Here is a 27,454-nt window from a genome sequence, read left to right on the forward strand (position 1 = left end):
AAGCTTAGGCTATACTGGAAGAATATGTTCAAATGCTGATGGGAAAGAATCAGTAAGGAGGGAAAGTTGAAAATATGTTAAGAGAAGATTTACTGATGATAGAGTTGAGATGAAAGTGGTCAGGATCCAAAGCGCAAGTGCAGGACTTCACTTAGGGAGAAGGAACAGTATGTCACAGCTGGTGAGGCCAGAGAAGGAATGAGCACAGGGTCTAGGCCTTATCAAAGTTTTCCTCAAACAGACAGCTCCTGACCTTGGACTCAGTTGTCACCCTGGCTTATGCATGGTATATAAATGCAGGGATGGGGAGGGGGAACGGGAAGATGGGCTAAACCTAAATGCTTTCTTTCGAAAAAATAGGTACTTTAAAAATAGTTATTTCCTCCGGTAAATATGTAGCTAAAGCAGATTATTTTTGTCAAAATTAGCCTTGGAAATATTCACATAATTCTTTATTACATTATGGTTTTACACTGATTTTTTTTTTTTTAGTAGATGATTCAAATTTAAAAATACACCTTGTTAATTACACCACAAAATCATAGCCCTATAAGCCAATGAGAAGGTTAATCAAATCAGTCTGAAAATAGCATAACTCATTGGTGGAATTATGCCAATGCCCGAAAATTGCTATAGAAACTATCAAATAACATTGTTATTATTGTAAATATTTCCTTGTAAAAACTGCATTTGGGTGCTTACTTCTAGGAAAAAGAGAACTGTAAGTTAAAAGAAGGGCCCTGTCCACAGGAGCTTACACTCTACCAAACAGAATCTTAAATGCTGCCCTCGTTTTGGAAAAGTTAGGATCCAGGAATCCTACAACGAATGCGTCCCACTCTTCCTGGGGGCGCCTCTTCCCGAGAACGCGGGAAACTGACAGGGGTCGGGTTAAGAGGAAGTGCGAGACTTCCGGGGAGTGAGACCGGACTGGGGAGGGCTGTACGGAGGCCCCTCGTATTCCCGGGCGCCTTATTCTCTACGTATTTCGCGAAGCCTCCAGGGAGTCTTGGGCCTAGGAACCATCATGCAGTTTGCCCTCCGCAGGCGCGGGAACAAGAGGCGGTTTAGCCCTAGCGACCGTGCACGCATGCGTGGGAGCTGGGCCGCCGGCGTGCGTGTGACGTCATGGGCGCGCCGGGCTAAACTCTTCCTAGTTTTCTTTCTTGCGGGTGAGTGAATTTCTAAGTACTTTTGGAGTTTGTTGCGTGGGTACAAGGTGGGTCGGTCCCCGAATTAGTATTATAATGAGGTTGATTTTGTTTGGTTGAAAATTCGATGTAGTTATTGCCGAGAAACCCTTCGTACGTGTCTTTATCGTGAGTCTGCTGTGTTCATCGTCTTGCCTGGCGTTTTGGGAGAAGCAGACAGGAGCAAGTGCAAATTCCTGCCCTTAGGGAGGTCGAATGGCTTGGGGAAGGTTGGTGCGCACACATTAAGTGAAATATTGACTAGTGAGTGTCCCAGTCAGGAGGTTTGAGAAGTTAGATTAAACCTACAGTACACAAGTTAACGTCAGTTCAGTAATTATTTCAGTAATTTAGGGAGTGAAGGGAGGAGGCCACACATACGTTTTCGAGCAGGAAGCTTTTGGTGTACAATTTACTTACGCACAATTACAACTACCAAGGGAATTAAAAAATAAAAACCAAAACTTTTTACGACCTCCTTCCCCTATAGATTTACATTTTTGAAACACAGTGGTAAAGGTGGTGGTTAGTGAAATTTTCACAGATCTTAAAACTAGTTTTTAGAGGTTCTTTAAATACGAAAGCTAAATAGAAAAAAAATTAAGTTTCATTTCCTTAGAAGAATTCTGTGTATTGATCCTTGTAATAAAATTGTAAAATAATTTACCCTCTGGCCTCCCTCCCCTGCCCTTCCTCCCGTGATAACTAACATAAAGGAAAGGAAAAGCAAAACTAAGTCAAAGAGATGTAAAGCAAATTATTGATTACATTTTGGGTAAAACATTAGTCTTCGTGTCTTCAGCAGCAAACTGTCAACTTCCCTAGTTGAATTTGATCACTGTGAAGCAGAAGTGATGTGCCGTTTGAATTAATAAAGAAAGTTAATGATGTGCCTGAAGTTCAGCCACTGAGTAAATTACAAAAAGTAGATTTCAGATCCATACAGCCAGGTTGTGATTAAAGCAAGAAATATATCCAGGTAAGAATTTTCATAACTCTGAATGCTTTTTCATTCTAAAAGGAATGCAAAATTTTATGTTGAGTTTCTTTGTGAGGGCTGTTTTAGGAATGGTTTTTTCTTTGTCACAATATTTGAGACAGTATTTCAATAAATTATTCTTAATTATTAGCATTCATTAATCAAACATTTATTGAATTCTTCTGTGGTACACTGAAATAAATTTCTGAGGTACAAAGATGAATCAATGTAATCCCTGAACCAAAGGTGATCACATTTTTGTGGGGTTAAACAGATCACCTAATCTTTAATTCTAATTAATAAGTATGGTATTAGCATTGTGACATGTGGACATGAGAGAGCTTTTGGTTCCGACATATTAGACCAGAAAAATTGAGCTGGAACTTACAGGATGACTAAGATTGCATTGTACATTCCTTTTGGGTAAAAGCAGTCTTTATGTGCATGTTGAGAAATTTGGATGTTACCCTAAAAACGGTGGGAGGCCCTTAGCAGATATTAACAGGAGAAAGATGGGATTCACTTTGACGTCAAACTACTCTGTCTTCTAGGTGAAGAATATATTGGAGAGGGCAGGATTAGAAAAAGGATATTTAGTTAAGAGGCAGTTGCAATAATCTAGGTGAGAGTTGATACTAATCTGAACCAGTGGTAGAGGGGACTATGGGAAAGAGATGGGTAGAAATAATAATAACAGCCAACATTTATTGAACTCTTTCCATATGTTAGGTAGTATTTTAGGTGCTTTGCAGGTATTAACTCATTTAATCATCACAAAGGCCTTAGACATAGGTGCTATTATTTCACATCTGTAGATGAGGATACTGCATTTCAAAAAGATTAAGTAATTTGCCTGAGATCATATAGCTAATAAGGGGTAGAGCTGGAATTTGAGTCTAGATGATTTGCCTCAGATCTGACAGGTTAAAGAAACAGAATCAACAGGTCTTGGAGAACAGTTATACTAGAGGGACAAAGAGGAGTTCACGAAACTTCTGTGTTTGTAATTCCTAGCGAGCCTGGGGAAGACAATAGGAGGCACACGTTTAAGGAGAATGACAATGAGTTCAATTTTGGGTAAGCTTGAGAAGACTTTGGAGGTGTCCAAGTGATAATGTCCAATAGGTAAATGGATTTGGGGATTTGGAATTCAAAGAAAGTTTGGGCCAAAGCATAGAATGAGAAGAGAAGAAAACCATGTTAAAGGAATTAGTGAAAGAAGGTAGCATGAGTAGTAGACTGACGTTGTCTAGAGAAGTAGGAGGAAAACTAGGAGGGAGTGGTGTCTTGGCTACTTAGGAAGGCAAGTTTCAAGGCATGAATAATATCAATAGTACTTGCATAGATTGCTGTTTATTGGGCACTCTCCTAAGTGCTTTACATATGTTATCTCTTTTAATCTTAAGAACCCTATAAGTAGTAGTAGTATTCTGATTTTATAGTTGGAAAACAGACACAAGTTAAGTAATTCCAAGATCAAATAGCTAGTTAAGTGGCTGAACAGTGATTTGCATTCCCATTTTCTTTGCCACTAACCAAAACATTATGTTGCTGTTAGATGCTCAGTCTGAAGTTTCTCTGTTCCATCTGATAACCAAGAAGTTATTGCTCATTTGGCAAGACTAGTTTTGCTGGAGCACTGAGAATCAAATCCATTTTTCAGTGCTTTGATGACGGGATGTTAAGTGAGGAAATGAAATGTCTTTCAAGAAATGTGTTGTGATATTTTTGATAATTTGATCATTGAAGTCATAGCCCTGAAATGGGAATTTGACGCTTTTAATTCTTACTTGAGTAAATTTTGCATTTGAGTTGTAGTGACTGACTTTTATGCTACCTAAAATCAACTTCATAACCACTGCACTCAAGCGAGATAAAACAAATTCAATTTTAAGAGTGTATCACCATTTCTTTTCCTTATCTATTCTGCCTTTCCTCCCTGCAACACACAGTCAGACCCAGACTCATAGGGCAAGATCACTAACTTCCTTCTGTGTCAGTTTAGCATTATGAAAAGAAGCAGGAGCCTTGGAGACAGGCTGTCAGCATTCAGTTAAAGGTCCACCATTTGTTAGCTGTGTAAGTGAGAAAGTGATTTAATCTTTCTGTGTCTATTTTCTTCATTTGTAAATGGAATTGTAGTAGAACCTGTCTCAGAGATGTGGTGATTAAATGTAAAGTGCTTACTTAATGAATTCCGAGTATTTAAAAAATGCCAGTTGTTGTGGTAAGGATGATGATGACTTCAACAACAGTGTCTGGATAAGGAGTTTTCTTTGTTTCTCAGTTTTTAGTGAAAATAATGTACCATAATACCACTGTCCAGAGCTTAGTGAAACTGAAACTTCAAAAACTTCATTTGCACAAGCCCTTCTGAGATCCTTTTAGGGGTCTTAGAAATGAATTTACATGTTCATGTGCATTTTTAAAACAGAGAAAAAGTAAGATGTTTTTACTTCGAATGGTTGAGAATGCAGTCTCTTTCCACTTTGACTTGCCCTTTATCACATTTCCTATCCTGTCAAGTGGTATTGGAGCAGCTAAGAACATTTCTTTTGGAATCTAGCTGAAGGGGAAGTTGGCTTAGGGAATTTTTTTAGTTTGGGTTTAGTGAAATATATTTAATTTGGTTTGCAGAAACTTCCATGTAGAGTCAGGACATTGGAGCTTTCCTAGTGTAGAAGTGGTTTCTTGGAACACTCCCACTTACTGAGCAGCCTGGCAGAAAGGTATGGGGTTTAAAGGTGTATCAGGGTATGAATATGTCCTGTCTCACCTACCATGAGACTTATGTAGTTAATGGAGGAAAAACAGGTACGGAATGGTATGGAGCCTGAAGGTAGTCTAAGGATAACTGTTACAAATCTTGGAGCTTATGTATAAAAGAAACCATAGAAATTTTTTCAAATTTCATAACAGTTTTCATGAGGTTGTGAATAATGAATGGTGAAGTTGAATATCGTTGTAAACTTTCAATAGCGAAAGAAATTTTAATTAACTATGCTATAGAAAAATTGAATTTTTGAATATTCTGTCTCTGTATTCTGTATATTCTCTATAGAAACCAATATTTTAAAATAGACATGAAAATATTATAAAGGAGTGTGTATAAGCAGAAAAAAAAAACATGAAGAAAAAAACATGAAGTAAAGAGGCATTTACTTCTTAATATAATTAAGCAGTTATTAAGTTATGGTATGGAGTTAATTTAAAAATTAGGTTGTTTTTCTAGAATTAAAATTTCTGTATAATTTTTCAGCTGCAATTTAATTTGTTACAATTTCTCAGTGTAAATAATTTTTTTTCTTATTCTAAATAAATATTCACTTTCATAATAAAAAATGTATTTTGATGTGAAGGAATGGAGAGAGGAAAGGTTGCAGTAAAAGGAGATGTGAGATTGAAGAAAGAGCTGATAACATTAGAGAGAATGGGGATGTGTCTAAATATGTTACTGTTAATGCTTTGTAAATTAATTGTGCAAGATACCAGTCTTTTGAAATTAATGAGAATTATTTTATGGGCCTGTGTATGGTATGTGTTCCTAAACATTTCATGTGTGCTTGTGTATTCATCAGTTGTCAGGTGTAGTGTTCTGTAAGTGTCAATTGTATAAAACTGCATGATCGTATTTTTCTACTTGTTCTACCAATTACTGAGAAATGGTTGTTAATTCCAACTATGATTGTGCATTTGTCTATTTCTTCCTTTAGTTGTGTGAGTATTCACATATTTCAAAGCTTATTTATTAAGTGTGTGTATTTAGGATTGTTATATCTTTATGATGAATTGATTCTTTTATCATTATCAAATGTTCTTCTTTAATCTTTTGTAACTTGTTTTCTTAGAATCTGTTTTGTTTGATAATAATATGATGATAATATGGCCTTGCCAACATTCTTATCTTTACTGTTTGGATAGTATGTCTTTTTGTAATTGTACCTTCAACTTATATATATTTTAGTATTTTAAATATCTGTTAGGCAGTATATCTTTGGATCATGTTTATTTTCTAATTATTTATTTTTTATCAAAGCATAATTGATTATACATATTTTTGTGGTACATTGTTACCTATCATTATTTGTGTGCAATATGTGATGAACAAATCAATATTAGCATGTTCATCATTACAAATCATAATTGTTCTTTGTGTCCCTTACCCAATTTCTCCCTAAACCCCCGCCCAGTCTCCCTCTCCCACCTTTAGTAACCATCGGTCTGTTCTCTTCTGAAAGTTCATCATATTATAGTGGTTTTTCTTTCTTTTTTTTTTTTTTAATCTTTCCACCCACAATGAGTGAGGACATATGGCATTTCTCTTTCTGTGCCTGGCTTATTTCACTTAATGTAATTTTCTCCAAGCTCATCCATGTTGCTACAAATGGTGGAATTACATTGTTTTCTATGGCTGAGTAGTACCACATTTTCCTTATCCATTCGTCTATTATGGACATTTAGGTTGGTTTCCTATCTTAGCTATTGTAAGTAGAGCTGTGATGAACATTGGAGTGCAGGTATCCCTTCGACATGATGATTTCCATTCCTTTGCGTGTATACACAGAAGTGGGATTGCTGGATTGTATGGTAGTTTTATCTGTAGTTGTTTGAGAAACCTCCATACTGTTTTCCATAATGGCTGTACTATTTTACAGTTCCACCAACAATGCAGAAGTGTTCCCTTTTCTCCTCCACATCCTCACCAGCATTTGTTATTCTCAGTCTTTTTTTTTTTTTTTTTTTTTTTTTTTTTTTTTATTTTTTTAATTTTATTTTGTCGATATACATTGTAGCTGATTAATGCTCCCCATCACCAAAACCTCCCTCCCTTCTCCCTCCCCCCCTCCCCCCCAACCATGTCCTTTCTGTTTGTTTGTTGTATCAACTTCAAATAATTGTGGTTGTTATATCTTCTTCCCCCCCCCCCTGGTTTGTGTGTGTATGTGTGTATGTGTGTGTGTGAATTTATATATTAATTTTTAGCTCCCACCAATAAGTGAGAACATGTGGTATTTCTCTTTCTGTGCCTGACTTGTTTCACTTAATATAATTCTCTCGAGGTCCATCCATGTTGTTGCAAATGGCAGTATTTCATTCGTTTTTATAGCTGAGTAGTATTCCATTGTGTAGATGTACCACATTTTCCGTATCCACTCATCTGATGATGGGCATTTGGGCTGGTTCCAACTCTTGGCTATTGTAAAGAGTGCTGCGATGAACATTGGGGAACAGGTATACCTTCGACTTGATGATTTCCATTCCTCTGGGTATATTCCCAACAGTGGGATGGCTGGGTCGTATGGTAGATCTATTTGCAATTGTTTAAGGAACCTCCATACCATTTTCCATAGAGGCTGCACCATTTTGCAGTCCCACCAACAATGTATGAGAGTTCCTTTTTCTCCGCAGCCTCGCCAGCATTTATCGTTCAGAGTCTTTTGGATTTTAGCCATCCTAACTGGGGTTAGATGGTATCTCAATGTGGTTTTGATTTGCATTTCCCGGATGCTGAGTGATGTTGAGCATTTTTTCATATGTCTGTTGGCCATTTGGATATCTTCCTTAGAGAAATGCCTTCTTAGCTCTTTTGCCCATTTTTTAATTGGGTTGCTTGTTTTCTTCTTGTAAAGTTGTTTGAGTTCCTTATATATTCTGGATATTAATCCTTTGTCAGATGTATATTTTGCAAATATTTTCTCCCACTCTGTTGGTTGTCTTTTAACTCTTTTAATTGTTTCTTTTGCTGTGCAGAAGCTTTTTAGTTTGATATAATCCCATTTGTTTATTTTTCCTTTGGTTGCCCGTGCTTTTGGGGTCGTATTCATGAAGTCTGTGCCCAGTCCTATTTCCTGAAGTGTTTCCCCTATGTTTTCTTTAAGAAGTTTTATTGTCTCAGGGTGTATATTTAAATCCTTAATCCATTTTGAGTTGATTTTAGTATATGGTGAGAGGTATGGATCTAGTTTCATTCTCCTGCATAACGATATCCAGTTATCCCAGCACCACTTGCTGAAGAGGCAGTCCCTTTCCCAGTGAATAGGCTTGGTGCCTTTGTCAAAGATCAGATGGCAGTAAGTGTGAGGGTTGATTTCTGGATTCTCTATTCTATTCCATTGGTCAGTGTGTCTGTTTTTATGCCAGTACCATACTGTTTTGGTTATTATAGCTTTGTAGTATAGCTTAAAGTCAGGTAGTGTTATGTCTCCAGCTTTATTTTTTTTGCTGAGCATTGCTTTGGCTATTCGTGGTCTTTTATTGTTCCATATAAATGTCTGAATAGTTTTTTCCATTTCTGAGAAAAATGTCTTTGGAATTTTGATGGGGATTGCATTGAATTTGTATATCACTTTGGGTAGTATGGACATTTTCACTATGTTGATTCTTCCAATCCAAGAGCATGGGATATCTTTCCATCTTCTTGTATCCTCTCTAATTTCTCTCAGCAGTGGTTTGTAGTTCTCATTATAGAGATTTTTCACCTCCTTGGTTAACTCAATTCCTAAGTATTTTATTTTTTTGGTGGCTATTGTAAATGGGCAGGCTTTCTTGATTTCTCCTTCTGCATGTTCACTATTGGAGAAAAGAAATGCTACTGATTTTTGTGTGTTGATTTTGTATCCTGCTACTGTGCTGAAATCATTTATCAATTCCAACAGTTTTTTTGTAGAGGTTTTAGGCTGTTCGATATATAGGATCATGTCATCTGCAAACAGGGACAGTTTGACTTCATCTTTTCCAATCTGGATGCCCTTTATTTCCTTCTCTTCTCTGATTGCTCTGGCTAGTACTTCCAACACTATGTTGAATAGGAGTGGTGAGAGTGGGCATCCTTGTCTAGTGCCTGTTCTTAAAGGAAAAGCTTTCAGCTTTTCCCCATTCAGGATGATATTGGCAGTGGGTTTGGCATATATGGCTTTAATTATGTTGAGATACTTTCCCTCTATACCTAACTTATAGAGGGTCTTTGTCATGAATGAGTGCTGAACTTTATCAAATGCTTTTTCAGCATCTATAGAGATGATCATATGGTCCTTGTGTTTGAGTTTATTAATATGGTGTATCACATTTATTGATTTGCGTATGTTGAACCAACCTTGCATCCCTGGGATGAATCCCACTTGATCGTGATGAATAATTTTTCGTATGTGTTGCTGTATTCTGTTTGCTAGTATTTTAGTGAGGATTTTTGCATCTATATTCATCAAGGATATTGGCCTGTAGTTTTCTTTTTTGGTTATATCTTTACCTGGTTTTGGTATCAGGATGATGTTTGCTTCATAGAATGAGTTTGGGAGATTTGCGTCCGTTTCAATCTTTTGGAATAGTTTGTAAAGAATCGGTGTCAATTCCTCTTTGAATGTTTGGTAAAATTCTGCTGTGAATCCATCTGGTCCTGGGCTTTTCTTTGTTGGGAGCCTTCTGATAACAGCTTCAATCTCCTTTATTGTTATTGGTCTGTTCAAATTTTCTACGTCTTCACGGTTCAGTTTTGGGAGCTTGTGTGTGTCCAGAAATTTATCCATTTCCTCCAGATTTTCAAATTTGTTGGCGTATAGTTGTTTATAGTAGTCTCGAATGATTCCTTGTATTTCAGATGAATCAGTTGTAATATCGCCTTTTTCATTTCTAATTTTTGTTATTTGAGTCTTCTCTCTTCTTTTTTTTGTTAGCCATGCTAATGGTTTGTCAATTTTATTTATCTTTTCAAAAAACCAACTTTTTGATTCGTTGATCTTTTGAATTGTTTTTTGGTTTTCAATTTCATTCAGTTCTGCTCTGATCTTAATGATTTCTTTCCGTCTGCTAACTTTAGGATTGGATTGTTCTTGTTTTTCTAGTTCTTTAAGGTGAAGTGTTAGGTTGTTCACTTGCCATCTTTCCATTCTTCTGAAGTGAGCATTTAATGCAATAAATTTTCCCCTCAATACTGCTTTTGCAGTATCCCACAGGTTTTGGTATGATGTATCATTGTTTTCATTAGTTTCAATAAACTTTTTGATTTCCTGCTTGATTTCTTCTTGGACCCATATGTCATTAAGTAGAATGCTGTTTAATTTCCATGTGTTTGTATAGTTTCCAGAGTTTTGTTTGTTATTAATTTCTAGTTTTAATCCATTGTGGTCTGAGAAGATACATGGGATAATTCCAATTTTTTTGAATTTATTGAGACTTGATTTGTGACCTAATATGTGATCTATCTTGGAGAATGATCCATGTGCTGATGAGAAGAATGAATATTCTGAGGTTGTTGGGTGGAATGTTCTGTAGATATCTGCCAATTCCAATTGGTCTAGAGTCTTGTTTAGATCTTGTGTTTCTCTACTGATTCTTTACCTAGATGATCTGTCTAATATTGACAGTGGAGTGTTCAGGTCCCCTGCTATTATGGTATTAGTGTCTATTTCCTTCTTTAGGTCTAATAGAGTTTGTTTTATAAATCTGGCTGCTCCAACATTGGGTGCGTACATATTTATGATTGTTATGTCTTCTTGGTGGATCAGTCCTTTTATCATTAAGTAGTGTCCCTCATTGTCTCTTTTTATGGTTTTTAGTTTAAAGTCTATTTTGTCAGATATAAGAATAGCCACTCCAGCTCGTTTTTCTTTTCTGTTTGCATGGTAAATCTTTTTCCATCCTTTTACTCTTAGTCTGTGTGAATCTTTATGGGTGAGGTGGGTCTCTTGTAGGCAGCATATAGTTGGGTCCTGCTTTTTGATCCAATCAGCCACTCTGTGTCTTTTAATTGGGGAATTTAAGCCTTTAACATTAAGAGTTGTTATTGAAAGGTGTTGATTTATTCTTAGCATTTTATTGGTTGTTTGGTTGTCTTAGGTGTCTTTTGTTCCTTGCTTTCTGATTTACTGTTTGGTTTCTGTGTTTGTTGGTTCCTTAGGTTGTAGATAGTGTTTTTGTTAGCTTGTTTTCTCTTCATGAATGCCATTTTTATTGTACTAGCGGGTTTAGATTTTTCTTAGGTTTTTATGGCAGTGGTAGTTATTTTTCAGGAACCAAACCCAGTACTCCCTTGAGGATTTCTTGTAAGGGTGGTCTTGTGGTAGTGAACTCCCGCAGTTTTTGTTTGTCTGAGAAATATACTATTTGCCCCTCATTTCGGAAGGATAGCCTTGCAGGGTAGAGTATTCTTGGCTGGCAATCTTTGTCTTTTAGTATTTTGAAAATATCATCCCATTCCTTTCTAGCTTTTAGGGTTTGTGATGAAAAGTCTGATGTTAACCTGATTGGGGCTCCCTTATAGGTGATTTGACGCTTCTCTCTTGCAGCTTTTAAGATTCTCTCTTTGTCTCTGAGTTTTGCCAATTTGACTATGACATGTCTTGGAGAAGGCCTTTTTGGGTTGAATACGTTTGGAGATCGTTGAGCTTCCTGGATCTGAAGATCTGTGATTTTTCCTATACCTGGGAAGTTTTCTGCCACTATTGTGTTGAATATGTTTTCAATGGAATCTCCATTTTCCTCCCCTTCTGGAATACCCATGACTCGGATATTTGAGCGCTTGAGGTTGTCTGATATCTCTCTCAGATTTTCTTCCATGTCCTTGATTCTTTTTTCTTTCTTTTTGTCTGCTTGTGTTATTTCAAACAGCCCATCTTCAAGTTCAGAGGTTCTCTCTTCAACTTCGACAAGCCTGCTGGTTAAACTCTCCGTTGTGTTTTTTATTTCGCTGAATAACTTCTTCAGTTCAGCAAGTTCTGCTACATTTTTTTTCAGGACATTGATTTCCTTGTATATTTCCTCTTTCAGATCCTGTATACTTTTCCTCATTTCATCATGATGTCTAGCTGAGTTTTCTTGTATCTCATTCCGTTTCCTTAGAATTATCACTCGAAATTCCTTATCAGTTATTTCAAGGGCTTCTTGTTCTATAGGATCTAGAGTATGAGATTTATTAACTTTTGGTGGTGTACTTTCTTGATTTTTTGTATTTCTGGTGTCTTTTTTTTGGTGTTTATTCATTGTGGCAGGGGGTTTCACAGTCCACCGGTTTAAGACTAATGACTAACTAGGATGTTGCTGTGGTTGCCAATTTGGTATGGCTCCCGCCGTGACTGCTCAGTTGGCCTCTAGTGTCCTGTGTGTGTGGTTGCCTCGGGTCTTGGGCTTCTCCGGGGAGCCACCTTTCTGGTCAGCTTGTACTCTGCTGGGCTGGTGGATCACGTACCACAGGGTGTGTGATCTCTGTTGAGCTTTCACTTTCTGTACAGGACTTCTCCCCGTTCAGTGTGCTCTGGCCCAGGCTGTTAGATCGTGCAGTGGCGACCCCACCGGGTGTGTGGTTTCTGTCGAGTCTCCGCCTCCCTGGCCGCACGTCTCCCCCCTCTGTGCACACTGTGCTGGGTTGGGGCGTGTCTTCTGCACCCCTCGTCTATCAGCTGGGCCTTCAAGACCCTGCTCAGCACTGCCTCGCCCAGGAAGTCTACCAGGTTTCTGCTAGGCACAGACGACCAGTCTCTCTGGGTGCCTTTGTAGCACTGTGTAGATCTTTCTCGGGTCTTGTTCACCTTTGTATCCCCCCGGTATAAACCGAGTCTAGTGCCCGCCTGCAGCCTGCTCTCCGGCAGGTTCAAGCAGACCTGGGAACTCTCCTACCACACTATTCCCAACCAGAAATTCGTTAGGCTTTTTTCCAAACTGGTGGTCGCAGAGATGGTATCTGCCTCCCAGTAACAGGAAGTTTACCGGGGCGGAGTCCAGGGTGTGGTGGAGTGACAGTCGGCCCGCCCGTACTTCCTAGCCCTCCCAAAACTGGTCGGGACGCCCCACACCCCCAGCCCTGCCAGAGAACCGTGGAGGGAGTGGGAGAGGAGGTCGGCCCGCAGGGTCCGGAAAGCCCCGCGCCAGGCCAAGCAAATGGGCTCAGTGATGGCCGAGCAGGGCGGAGCTGCCCGCACCTGGGAAAATGGAGGCAGCACCGGGGCAGTGAGTGGCCTGGTGGTGCAGGCGGGGAGCCTCGTGGGCATCCACCCCCCGAACAGAGCTTTGCCAGGGATCACTCACAGTGCTGTGCCAGGTCGGGCGCTCGCTGTCTCTGGTTTGTTGCCTTCCGTGTTCTCGGCGCTGCCGCCTCGGGCTGTTCAGTCGCGGCGCCGCTCGGGCGCTCCCAGGAGTCTTCTTTAATGCCGGCCTGAAACCTCGAATCCTGGATAGGGCAGCTGGCCGCCTTCAGTGCGGCCCCAGCCTCCGGGATCCTGGCTGCATCCACAGCAGCCCTGGCGCCGTGTTCCCTGTTTCAAGACTCACTTTTGCAGCTAAGAATCAGTTCTTTTCCTGCTCCACACTTCAAAGCTGTTGCCTGTAAATGAGGCAGCCTCTCCTGCCGGGGGCAAAGTGGCGTTGAGCCCCCACGACCGGCCAGCAGCAGCAGTCCTCCCTTAAGAGATGGCCAGAGAAAGGTCCACAAGTTTCCCGGCTGCCTGAGGCCCAGTGGCCACCTTTTCCACCTCAGCTACTCCGCGCCAGCCGCCGCAGCCGCCGCCATCTTGAAAAACCTCAGTCTTTTTAATAATAGCCAGTCTAACTGGGATGTGATTATATCTTAATGTGGTTTTGATTTGCATTTCCCTGATAATTAGTGATGTTGAGCATTTTTTCATATATGTGTTGGCCCATTTATATGTCTTCCTTTGAGAAATGTCTATTCAACTCCTTTGCCCATTTTGTAATTGGATTATTTGGTTTTTTACTGTTAAGTTGTTTGCATTCCTTGTATATTCTGTATATTAATCTGTTGTTGGATGTAGACTTTGCAAATATTTTCTCCCATTCTATAGGTTGTCTTTTCACTATGTTGATTTACTGTGCAGAAGTTTTTAGTTCGATAGAATCCCATTTGTTAATTTTTCTCTTGTTGCTAGTGCTTTTATTGTCTTATTCATAATGTCTTTGCCCAGTCCTACATTCTGAAGTTGTTTCCTCTGTTTTCTTCTGGGAGTTTTATAGTTTCACATCTTGTACTTAAGTCTTTAGTCCATTTTGAGTTGATTTTGGTATATGGTGAGATGTATAGTTTCATTCTTCTACACATGGACATCCAGTTTTCCCAGCACCATTTACTGAAGTAGCTGTCCTTTCCCCAACGTATGTTCTTGTTGCCTTTGTCAAAGATCAGTTGGCTATAATTATGTAGGTTGATTTCTGGGTTCTCATTTGTTCTGCTGGTCCAAATATCTGTTTTTATGCTGGTGCCATGCTGTTTTGCTTACTATTGCTTTGTAGTATAATTTGAAATCAGGTAGTGTTATGCCTTTGGCTTTATTTTTTTTTTGCTCAGGATTGCGTTGGCTATTTGGGGTCTTTTGTTGTTCCATATGAGTGTTAGGATTGTTTTTTCTATTTCTGTGAAGAAAGTCTTTGGCATTTTGATGGGGATTGCATTGAATGTGTAGATCGCTTTGGATGGTATGGACATTTGCACAATGTTAATTCTTCCAGTCCAAGAGCATGGAATGTCCTTTCCACCTTTTTGTGTCCTCTTTAATTTCTTTCAGTAATGTTTGTAGTTCTTGTTGTAGAGATCTTTCACACTCTTTCGTTAAATTGATTCCTAGGTATTTTATTTCTTGGTGACTATTGTAAATGGGCTTGATTTCTTTTTCTGCTAGTTTGTTATTGGAGTATAAAAATACTACATTTTAATTAGTTTGATATTTCTTGTTTACTTGTATTTGTTAATAAAGTGCTGTGATTGGATTCTTTTTTTTTTTTTTTTTTTTTTTTTTTTGATGCGGGCCAGTATAGTGATGAAACCCTGGACCTTGGTGTTATCAACAGTACATTCTTAACCAACTGAGTTAACTGGCGAGCCCCCAATTCCTTTTCTTTTTGAGAAATCATTAACAATGAGTGTTACTGAGCTGCATCTAGTTTTAGCATACTTTTGTTGCTAAACTTAATATAGAAACATTTAAGTAATATGACAGTTTACTAATTTATTTTTCTCCTGATTAAGTATTTTATTAAATACTCATTTTTTTTTTGTTTTTTGTTTCTACTTATTAGTGAAATATTTTTTCAGTTTTAATGTTTTTGTTATTGCTGTAATGCATTCTTTTAGCTGTAAGTGAATGTGTTAGTTCCAGTCAGGTTAAAATGAAGAAATACCTTTTATTTGTTTTTCAAGGTTAACCCATTGTTAGGCACAGTGCTCATTTAAAAAAAAAAAAAAAAAAAGGTCGAAGTGTTTGATTTCTGGGGGTTTTTTTCCGTGTCTAAATGAATCTCTCATTTTTCAATTCTGAGTTTGTGTTATTACATACTCCTTTCTAACTTGCAGATATCTCTCATTTATTTTGCTTGAATTTTATTAAATTCATTTTACTGCTAAATTTACTATTTTTAGTATACAGTTCTTCAAGTTTTGACAAATGTATAAAAATATGTAACCACAGCCATAATCAAGCAATCCATTACCTTCCAAAATCTTATAGTCAGTCACTACCCCCAATTCTAATCTTTTCGAGTCACTTACCAATTTTCTGATGCCACATAAATGGAATTATACAGCTTCTTTCACCTAGCAGGTTGCATTTGAGGTTCTTCCAAGATGTGTTTATCAGTAGTATTCCTTTCTTTTGGTGACTAGAATTCCATTGCAGCCTGTTTATCCATTCCCCAGTGTAGAAATGTTTGGATTCTTTCCAGGTTTTTTTTGCTGTTGTTGTTGATGGCTAATAAAGCCACTATAAATATTTATGTACAGATTTTTATCAGAACATAGGTTTTTATTTCATTTGGGTAAATATCAAGCAGTCAAATAGTTTCTAAGCAACAGTGTATAATGCAGCTCCTAGGCTGGCCTGGAATACTTCAGTGGATTCAGCAGCTGGCAAGGAGGCAGGAGCCCAGATGGATGTACATGGCTTATTGCTTATGGCACAGCAGGCAACATGAACTTCGTGTTTTTATTGGTTCCTCTTTCCTTCACAAGTCCCATAGGGCAGGCCCATGTGCATATTGTGCACACAGGGTTTGTATCACAGCTAAGGGGCACTGAGCTTAGAAAACTGATTTTTTTTAAGGGTGTGTATTAGTTTGCGTGTGTTGCCATAACAGACTGGGTTGCTTAAACATTTATTTTTTCATTGTTCTGGAGGCTTGAAGATCAAGATCAAGGTGTCCATGGGTTTGGTTTCTTCTGGGGCCTCTCTTTTTGGCTTGCAAATGTTTACCTTCTCTCTATGTCCATACATGGCCTTTCCTCTGGAAAGGACACCAGACAGATTGGCTTAGGGTGCACCCTAATGGCCTCTTCTTAACTTAATTACCTCTTTAAAGGCCCTATCTCTACAGTCCCATTCTGAGGTACCAGGGGTTAGGGCTTCAACATGTGAATTTTGGGGGAATACAATTCAGTCCATAACAGGGGGTATTAAATTTTTAATTCATTTTTATCCTGAAAACAAACGTGAGATTTCTGGAGAAGAGGCAGATTATTATTTTTACACTAAGCAGTCACTGTATCTCAGCATATCTCGGCAGTAACACCATGCCCATCTCCCCATTCAGGTCGATGCAGTGAGGACCAGATGTCTCCTGCATGTGTAAAGGGGATTTCTTGCACTAAGAGAGGAACCTTGAAATGATGAATCTAGGAGTTTATGTAGGACAGCTATCCAACTTCACCCTCCCCTCCTGAAATAAGGAGAGAAACCTAGTCTCCTTAATACATCATTTGGAATGTAAAGGAATGGCTCTAAGTTTCATCTTCTGTTATGTTAAACACATAACTCTGGGGATATAAGTCTCTCTGGAAGTCTCTCACTGGCCAGTTATCCTTTAACTTCCAAAGCTTGTACTTTAACTCAGGTTCCATTTTTCTTTGCTCACTTCAGCTAAAGGCAGGGACAACTGCCTTTAGCTGAAGTAATGGAGTAACTCCCATTGTAGGTAAAACTGTCAACATAATATATAACTGAGGGCTACGTGATCGACCAAAGGTGTTCTGTTAAACGCCTAAATGTTTCTTATAACTACCTCTGGGTGCAAATCACACTGTTTTTGTGATTAATTTCTGCCTTTCCCACAAGAAGCAGATTCCCAAGGGCGAACATGCCACTCTTAGAAACAAAAGTTTACAATTGTTGGGGGCCTCTTCAAGAAGAAAATATATCAGTCAGGCAGCATGGGTTGACAGAGTCCCTTGTGGTTTGCCAGCTGGTTAGCCTTAAGGCCCCCAGTTTAGTCTTTGCTTTCAGAGAGACTGATTGAGAGGACTCTTTCAGAGAGAGGATCCTTATTCAAGGGTCCTGCTTAACCAGTTCGTTTTCCCTAGTGGGGGACATTTGGAGGCATTCTGTATTGATGGTGCAGGAGCTGTGCCATGCCCTCCTTACTGGCTCATGGTTAGAGCCATAAGGTGGAGGATGGTAAATAGGCTCAGTAGTTACTTTACTTTCAAAGTTTCCAGCATTGTGTGAGAGCAGCACCAGGGCATTTTCCTTTGGGGCAACAGAGACCCCTAGAGTAGTCCTGAAAGGCAAAGATCGTTAATACTCCTCCTCGTCTACACCTCTTGGGGCCTAAGGGGTTCCCCTTTCAAGTTCTGGGATTCCTTCTCCAGGTGTTAACCCCTCCCCACCCAGGTGTTGGGGATCTTTCCCTAGGTGCCTTTTTTTTTTTTTTTTTTTGTATTCTTTCTGTTGTTTATAAAAACAGTGTGTCTCAATCTAGGAAGTGTAACTTCATATTTTTTCTGGTCATCCCCTACTCTCACTCAGACCTTTCTTCTAGCTGGATCAAGTGCAAGAGGCACAGAAGTACCTGCTTTGAGTTTAATTTGATTAATCTCTTTTAATCTGATATAGATCTCTTGATTGCTTTGTGTCTTTTTTATTTATTTATTTATTTATTTATTTATTTATTTATTTATTTATTTATTTATTTTTTCGTCTTTTTCGTGACCGGCACTCAGCCAGTGAGCGCACCGGCCATTCCTATATAGGATCCGAAGCCGCGGCGGGAGCACCGCTGTGCTCCCAAGCGCTGCACTCTCCCGAGTGCGCCACGGGACCCAGCCCGATTGCTTTGTGTCTTGATGGTGTGTTTTTTCTTGCCTTTTTTGTATGTCTCATAATATGTTGTTAAAAGCTGTACATCTTATGTGGGACAGTGGAAACTGAGGTAAATAGCTTTAATTTCTGGAAACATGTAGGCCTTTGTTTCTGCTGTGTGGAGTATACTATAAAGCAAATATATTTCACAGGCCCTAGTTCCCTGTAGTTTCAGGATTAGCCTAACCTTTTGAAATTACATATAGAAATGTTAAACTTGCAAAAGACAGGAAACTTTCCTTAGGCTAGGTTCTCTGATGTGGATGGAGAGTTGTGTCATAGTAAGGTTGCTGGCTCAAAGACAGACAAGTTACTTGACTGATTTGTAAAAATGCTGGGGAAGCTGCTATAGGGAAAGACAGTGTTTGCTAAGATTGAACTTTTGTTGGTGGATCGACTTAACCCTTTTGCAAATTGCATTATGGAATGTCACTTTGTTATTTTATTGATGTTACTAGCCTCCACTGTTAAACTATACTTAGTCATAATTCCACTATGTTCTTTTTCTGTAACTTCCTGGTCTGAAGAATAAATGCAGGGTGAGAACCCCAGTCTGTGGTTAATTTCCAAAAGGAAGGAATGCCTCTCTTTTGAGGGTTCTGGGAAATTAACCTCTTCAGGGTCTCTCACTGCTCGGAAGAAATGGGCTTTGAGTAATCCTTTTTGTGGCTCCATCACCCAGGGGAAGAAAGGTGACAAATCCGTGTGAGGCAAAGCAACACTGCTAGGCCTTTAGTGTGGTGCATTGAGTTAATCTAGTCAGGAGGAGAGCATTACTAGGTTACTTCAGTGCTCTACAGGCTTCAGAATCTTCTAGAGTTACTTTGTACATAGGCTGGGGGCTGGTTGGCCACAGGGCTTTTCTCATAGTCTTCCACATCCTAAGTTTTGGGTCTTTCCTTTGTGCTTTGCTTCAGATAAGGTCTCTCTCCATGCTCTAGGGCTTCTCTCTCAGTAGTAGACCATGTTACTTTTTCCTAGGTACTCATTAACCTTTGGTGGGTAAGTGTTCTCTGTTGTGATCAAGCCTGTCTTAGCAGGCAGTAGGTCCCTGAGTGTTGAGAGTGGGACCTTCTCAGGGATCCTGCTCTGCCCCTGGCTGTAGGTTTGGGCATGGTACCAGTGTACCTATTCCCACCAATCCCTAGCAGGGTGCAAGATGTTTCTTCTCTTTCCCACTTTTAGCCACAGGGGGTTTTCAGCAAAGCTCTAAGACTTACAGGTTTGTTGCCCTTCCTCCAGCATTTTAAGGCCTTTGTTCTGAGAGAAAGACTGGGAAAGATCCCAGCAGTGTTTCCTGCCTTTCCTGCATTAATTGCCTGCCACCTTTACCCCACCTTTTGGCCTGAACCTTGTCAGGTCTGTTGAGAAGACCTGTAATTGGATGTGAGTCCTCCTCATATTTGCAGCTTCCAGGGGCCCCATGTGTTTTCACTAGCCCATACCTGGCCTTTAGCAGTTTTTAAAAATGTTAGGTGAGTTTTTCTTAGAGATGTCCGACAGCATTTGTCATCTTCCTTAGGTAAGCAAGTGCTTGCCTCCCATCTTTTATTGGATGCACCTCTCTTTCCTTAGATTTCTAGTTAGTTGATTGCCCTGTGACCTCAACTCTCTGATGGGTCAAGAAAACTTTCAAAATTTTCAGGTTGTCCAACTTTTTGTTGTCACTCTTTCCAACTTTCTACCTCCTAAGTGGAACTATTTACCTTTGACTCTGTGTCACTATGTGTTTTGATAGCCATATTTTTATTTATTTTTGATTCCCATCTTATAAGTAAAATTGATGTATAAGTAAAATTGGTTCCTGTCCTGTAATTGATGTATTTTTTGTTGGCTATATCAAAGTCTAGAGTATTAGTGTGGGAGGTATGTATTAGAGGATCTATTTTTAAACTTTATTAAATAAAGTAGATTTCTGCATGGAAGTTTTCCAAGAGCTTAATATTATATTCATAGAATCATTAAATTTAAGAGCCAGAAGAAGTTGTAGAAACCAACCAGATTAAAGACTTCATTTTATCTGAGACTTTGATTAAATGACTCTTTTTTATTTAAACTAATAGAGCTGGTTAGTTACAGAAGCATAACAAAGACTGAACTGTACTTGGGTCTTAGTGTATTGATTTGTCCATGCATTCCTTATTTATGAGGTTATCATTTTGTACTTTTAAATGTTTTTTTATCAGACTTTCATTCTTTTCTAGGAGGAAACCTCATGTTTTGGTTTGGTAGAGAACATATATATTATAGGTTAAAACGAAGCTGGGCAAAGTTGATCTAAAGTTCATCTTTATCTGTAAAATGAGGAATCGTTATTACTTAACTAATAGAATTGTTTAAGAAATTAAATTATGAACCTAAAGTATTTTTAGACCCTCTAATTTTTCTCTAGAAAAACTAATTCAGCATTATTTCATGTCTTAAAAATAGTTGAACATAGTAGTTTGACTTCTCGAAAAATGAAATTCTTTATTGCTTTAAAAAATTACTCTAATTTTCATTTATATCATATTATAATAAACTCCTTCGGCTCTTCTTTGCAACTATTTTTCTCTCATTTCAGGGAAAACTTTCACTTATCTCTTCTTTAACTTATCATGGAAATGGAACTGCTGTTTTGAAGATCGGACTACAAGGTATATATAGTATGAACAGACTGCTTAGCTCTTTGCCTGTAATCTACAAATACGCAACTTTATACACACACACAGATGATTAACAAATAATACATTCACAGTAGTACAAAAATCTGTGAATGAAAATTAGTCTTTCCCTTACTAAATTTTTTTTTCAACATCCTTCTTCCCCCTCCCTTCTTTATTCTTCTTCAGACCCCTTTACCCTCATCTCTACACTATTAAAATAGCTAACTAGTCTCCTTACTTCTAGTTTCACCAATGTGAACTAAACATTTTAGCAACTTAACTTTCTTAAAACTTTGATTTCAACGTGCCAGTTTTTACCTAGGTGTCCTTCTTACATAGGGAGGATTTTTTTTCTCTCTGGTAACCCTCAAATAATCCTGGTAAGGTAGGAAGAGCTACCTTGCAACACTTGGGGACCAAAGTGGATCTCATCTGCAGCCTGTAATTGGTTTGAAGAATGGCCTGGAGCAGTGAATGGGAAACAGTCTGTGAACTACAACATTCTACAACTATTAAAAACCATCTATGTACTAGACACTGTTCTAGGTACTGGGGATATAGCAGGGACCAAAACTTAGTCTGCCTTCATGGAGTTTACATTTAAGGGAAATGAAGAAATGCAATATATAATTTCATAAAAATAATATCAGGTAGGACTGTGGTCAAGAGAAAAAGTAAGTTGAGGTGGTAGAGCATAAAGAGAGGTATTATAAATAAATTAATTTTCTAAGGAAATATAACATAATTAGATTTATCAAGTAACACGTATTTGCAGAAAATTGAGTTATATCAGAAGGTCTTTTTTTTTTTTTTTAATTTATTTTCAGTGGTTAGTACCTTGCACATAGCAGAAAGTTGGTAAATGACTACTAATAAATGACTTGTCAGAGTTGGATAGGGCCATAGAATAAGTAAATAGAAGGTACTGTCAAGTTTTAGACTTGAGGTGTGTGACTCAGGTAGAGAAGTCATCTGTTCATAAGAAAAATAAAAAAATGAATGAATACAGTATAACATGATGTAACCATCCATAATTTCAGTCCATCAAGGTACATTTCTTGGAGGCACTAGATATTATTTTTTTTAGCAAACATACGTAACATACATATGGAAAAATGCAAAACTTATGCGTGATGATTTTTATAAAGAGAACACACATTTGTATTAGTGTCTAACCATTACCAGCATCCCAGAGTTCTCCTTGTACCCTCTTCTAGTCACTATTCCTAAGGGAATTACTCTCCTTATAATATCATAGATTAGTTTGCCTGTTTTTGAAATTTGTGTAATTTAATTTTATAGTATTATCTCTTTTGTGTCTTTTTTCATTGAATATTATGTTTATAAGATTTGATCAATATTGATATTTTAGTCTATTTTTTCATTGCTCTCTAGTATTTCATTATGTGAATATATTACAACTTACCTGTTCTGCTGTTCATAGGCAATTCGTTAGTTTCATGTTTTTGGCTATACAAGCTAGACTTATACTTGTTTTTGGTAAATGTATGTATGTATGTTGGTTAGCATGTATACCCAGTCGTGCAATTGCTGTGTTGTAGTATATCCATACGAGTATGTTTATCTTTAGTAAATACTGACACATTTTTCCTAAGTTTGTACCAGTTTATATTTCCATGAGCAGTGTATGAAAATTTGGGTTATTCCACATTGTCATCAGCACTTTGTATTTTTTTATTTTTTTAATTTATGTTATGTCAATAGGTGTGTTATTGAATTCAACACCAGTTCATGATGAAAACACTTGGACAACTAGGAATATAAGGAAACTTGCTTATTCTGATAAAGAATATCTTCAAAAATATTATAGCAAGTGTCATATTTGAAAGTTTCCCCCTGAAATTAGGAATGTAACAAGGATGCTCATTTTCACCACTTGTACTAAGCATTGTACAGGAGGTCCTCTTCGTACAATAAGTAAAGACAAAAAACTAAAAGCATACCAATCAGAAAGGAATTAATAAAACTGTCATTATTGATAGATGACATTACTGTACATGTAAAATATGTGACATAATCTATGGAAAAACTGAAGAATTAGTAAGAAAATTTAATGAGGTTGTTGAATAAAAGGTCAATATGCAAAAATTAATTTCGTTTTTATATACCAGCAAGGACCAAATGGGATTTTGATTGCTATTGAATTGAATCTACAGATCAGTTATTGGGATTTCACATTTTCATGATATTCATGTTTCTGATTCATTAGCTTAATCTAATGCCCCATTATTCTTTAATTTCTCTTAATAGTATTTTATAGTTTTCAGTTTACAGATCTTTCATATATTTTGTTAATTTATCCCCAAATTTTTCATGCTTTTTGATGGTTTTGTATTTTTTTGTTCCAATTTTCAGTTTGCTGCTGCAATAGAAATACAGTTGATTTTTGTATGTTGATCTTGTTCCCTGCACCTTGCTTATCTCTCTTATTATTTCTAGTAACGTTTGTAGATTCCTTAATATTTTTGCATAGAGTATTATGTCATGTGAATTTAGGCAGTTTTATTTCTTTTTCCCAACCTGTAAGCCTTTTGTTCATTTCCAGTACTGTGTTAAATAGCAGTGGTGAGATCATGCATCTTTTTTTTTCTTCCAATCTATGGGCAAAAACATTGGGTCATTTACCAGTAAGTATGATGTTATCTTTTACCAGTAAGTTTGATTTTTTTATAGACGCCCTCTATTAGATTAGAGAAGTTCCCTTCAGTTCCTGTTTGTTGAGAGTTTTATCATGATTGGCTATTGGGTTTTGTTAAATGTATTGTCTGCTTCTATGATGGTATAGTTTCTCTTATTTTAGTCTAACATATAGTTTGCATTGATTGATTATGGGATATTAAACCAATTTTGCATTCTTGAGATGAACTCTACTTCATCCTGATATATTATCCTTTATGTATATATTGCTGTGTTTGCTATACTAATACTTTGTTAAAGATTTTGCATCTATGTTTATGAAGGATGTTGGTCTGAAGCTTGCAATGATTTTTACTAGTTTTGATGTCAGTATAAGGCTGTCCTCGTGAGATGAGTTGTTAAATGGTCCCTTCTCTTCTATTTTCTGGAAGAGATTGTAGAATTGTTATTATTTCTTCATTAAATGTTTGTAGAATTCACCAGCAATGCCAGCTATGCTGGAGATATTTTTATGGGGTAGCTTTTAACACTAAGTTCAATGTCTTCAATTAATAGAAGACTGCTCAGGTTATCTGTTTGTCTTAAGTAAACTTTGGTAGTTTATGTTTGTAAAGGAAGTTATCCATTTTATCTAAGTTGCCAAATATATTGGCATAAAGTTGCTCATAATATTCCTTTTAATACCCTTTTAATATTGGTAGGGTTTGCAGTGATATCTCATTTCTCATTTTTGGTTTGGTGATTTGTGACTATTCTCTTTTATTTATTATTCTTTCCTGATCATTTCTGACTAGACTTTTACTTTATTAATCTTTACAAGTGTCAGCTTTTTGTTGATTTTCTGTATTTTTCAGTTTTCAGTAACATTTTCTTCTGTGTTAATGTACTATTAATCCCATTCAGTTTACTATTAACTTTCAGTATTAAATGTTTTAACTCTAAAAGTTCCACTTCCACTTGAGTCTTTTTCATATCCTCCATTTTTCTTCTCATTGTGTTCATGTTTTCCAACTATTCTAACATCTTTTCAGCCAATTCTGTTACCTTTGTCATTTCTGGATTCTTTTCTGTTGATTTTTTTTTTTTTTTTTTCCTGCTTGTTATGTGCTTGTTCTTCCTTTTTGCATGCCTGGCAATTTTTGTCTGGATGCTGGACATTTAGAATTTTATATTATCAAATGTTGGATTTGTCATCCTTTAAATATTATTTGTTTTTGTTTGGGATACATTAAATTTTCTTGGAATCAATTTGACCGGCTTTGTTAGGATGAGTCCAAAGTAGTCTTTATTTGGGAACTAATTCGGCCTCATCACTAAGGAAATCCTTTTTGAGGATTCTACTGTATATCCTGTATATGAGGAAGTCTTTCCACTCTAGTTGGTTGGAACCAGAACAATGCCCAGCCCTGTGTGAATCTCAGGATTGCTTTGCCCCTTCCTTTCAGGTGGCTTTTCCTTTTCTCAGTATACTTTGTGCTCATTACTTGTGGAGATGAGTCCTTGGCCTAATATGTAAGGGCACCCCTCTAAAGATGTTCAGAGGACTCACTATGCAGCTCTCTTCCTTTCAGTACTCTGCCCTGAAAATTTTAGCCACTATGGTTTCCTAAGACTCTGAACTCTTCTTAACTCAGTAAGACTGCTGACCATTGTTTGGATTCTACCTCCATTTTCTGCTGCCTGGAAACTCCAGGAAGCAAGCTAGGGTTCTTTGTTTTCCTTCTGAAAGAGATAACTTTCCTGCACTTCATATCTAATGTCTGAAAACTGTCGTTTCTTTTTTTTTTTTTTTTCTTGATTTTCTAATTGTCTTAAGGCTGGAGAATAAATGCAGTCTCTGTTACTCCATGATGGTCTGAAACGGAAGTTTGATGGGTCATTTAAGACATTAAAGAAGTGTATTCAGTTTTGATTAGTAGCCTCTGTGTTTTTGTGCTTGAGGAACAATAAGGCTTAATTTGTATATATATATATTTATTTTGAAGGGTTGGATTAAAGAGGTAAGCGAAAGGAGCAATAGGCAGCTATGTAGTAGTTGTTTCATTGCTAGGTGCCACTAGACCTGACAGAGTGGCAGATTCTAAGTCACATAACAGAGACTGGAGATGTTGGAAAGATCTTTCATATGCTCCATAGGTAGATGTATGAAAATCTAATAAGAGAGTTTCTTGGAATACTTGAATGTTTGAAAACTGATATAAACAAGACTTCTCTCAGATGATATAATTGAGTCTTAGCATTTGGCCCTGCTATGGTGGTTACAGGAGGTGACCTTTGAAGAATGAGGATTATGGAAATTCTGTCCCACGGCTTAGAAGATCTCAATGAGGTTACAGAACTTGGCAACATTCCCCTCAAACAGTTACAGTGACTTGGCCAGGATGCACCATTACTTAGAAGGGTTGATTATTACTTCACTTGTGGGATTTGTCCCCTGCCCTGCCTCTGTTATCTCAAGTACTTATTGAACGTCTTTAATGAACCTATTGCTATGTTAAGTGCTGGCCTGTTCTTGGACACTTCTAATTATTGAAGGTTTGCTAAATGGCACTTGGTTCTAAGTGTTTGCTGCAGTCTGGTTGATTAAGATGCCAGTTTGAAAAGAACTTGGTTCATGTTTTAAGATTGTGTTAGGGATAAAAGTAGTAATATATTAAAGTTTTGGGGCACTTAATGCTTTCATATTTTCATTTTTAAAATGGTGCATGTTAGAATGAAGCCCTAGTGTATTACTACATTACTGATATATCTTGTGTGGACTGATATCATTTAAAGGACTCAGTATTTTAAGTATGCTTCTGTAACTCAGTAATCTCTTGTAATTTTTGTTTTGTAAATTTAAATTTTTGATTTATTTCAGAATTCCTTAGATTTTAGTGCTGGAGATTTTGGATTTGTCATTTTAAATAGGGAAGAAAGTTATGTGTATGCAAAATCTAGTCTAATGAATTGACAGTGTTTGTTGATTGTTAGTGAAATTTCTTTGTAGCCTAGTTATTTCATTAAGGTTTCACCTAGACAAGTGTGGTCTTTTCTCTTAGCACCCATGTATTGAAGAATAAAGGGGCAGAATGTGTGTTGTTAAAGACCCAGCTGTGATTTTGACAAAGAAAATTTGTGGGGAAATAATGAATGAACTCTGATGAGAGTTCATAATGAAGAGACTCTGCACTAAAACTGTATATTACTAAAGTTTATCATCAGTAAAAATGAAATATTTGGGTATGATCTGTCAGGCACTTTTAAATAAAATAATTAGTATTTATTCAATTTCTTTTAGTTATAAATGTGGAAAAACAAATAGTAGAAGGTGGTTATTATGTGCTGTTCATGTGATGTTTAGCATGTTCTAGTTGAAACTTATAATTTTGATTTTAATGTGTAGTAGCATTCTGTACATTATTTTTGCAATACCTAAGGTATTAGAGCAAACTAAAAGTAAATTATAAACATTTTAATTACTTTCTTCATAATTACATTTTGAAGTAATATAGTTTTAAAATGTAGTTGTCACTAATTTTCTCATTTGTATAAAACTATCTGAAATGTTTTTCTGTGTGTTTTGTGTTTTTTCTACAGAAAAAGAAAATTGAAATTCAGAGGTCAACACCATCAATGTATTATTTTTCAGAAAATTAGCAAAGGACAGTGTGAAAGTTTTCTGTGAAGGGGTAAAATCTTTTTATATTACTTATTGTTTTGGAAGTAGATTTAGAATTATTGATCATGCTGTATTCATCATACAGACTTTTTTTTTGCAATTTGTCATATATTTTCTGGTATGTAAAAAAATGATACTTTAAAAAAGTAACATCTGTAAAATGGCCACAGTCCTAAGTAGTCAGTAAAACTGATTATTGATATAAAAAGGAACAATTTCTCCTGTCACTTCATTTTAATTTTAGTATTAAACAG

The 27,454-nt window shown here is 37.1% G+C and overlaps 1 protein-coding gene across 3 annotated transcripts in view; it reads left to right on the forward strand.

The window, feature by feature from the left end:
- Positions 1 to 1,118: 1,118 nt before the first annotated feature.
- Positions 1,119 to 27,454, forward strand: part of POT1 (protection of telomeres 1) — a 129,443-nt gene continuing 103,107 nt past the window's right edge. Inside the window, exons 1-4 of one of the 3 annotated variants that reach the window (XM_063099863.1) lie at positions 1,123 to 1,172; positions 1,996 to 2,169; positions 20,800 to 20,872; positions 27,119 to 27,210. The gene's annotated coding sequence lies outside the window, so the exon portion shown is untranslated. Of the gene's footprint in view, positions 1,173 to 1,995; positions 2,170 to 20,799; positions 20,873 to 27,118; positions 27,211 to 27,454 lie in introns of all 3 variants that reach the window. The other 2 variants (XM_063099865.1, XM_063099866.1) reach the window with 2 other exon arrangements.

The sequence above is a fragment of the Cynocephalus volans genome, chromosome 6 (assembly GCF_027409185.1).
Source record: "Cynocephalus volans isolate mCynVol1 chromosome 6, mCynVol1.pri, whole genome shotgun sequence".
Taxonomy (NCBI): domain Eukaryota; kingdom Metazoa; phylum Chordata; class Mammalia; order Dermoptera; family Cynocephalidae; genus Cynocephalus; species Cynocephalus volans.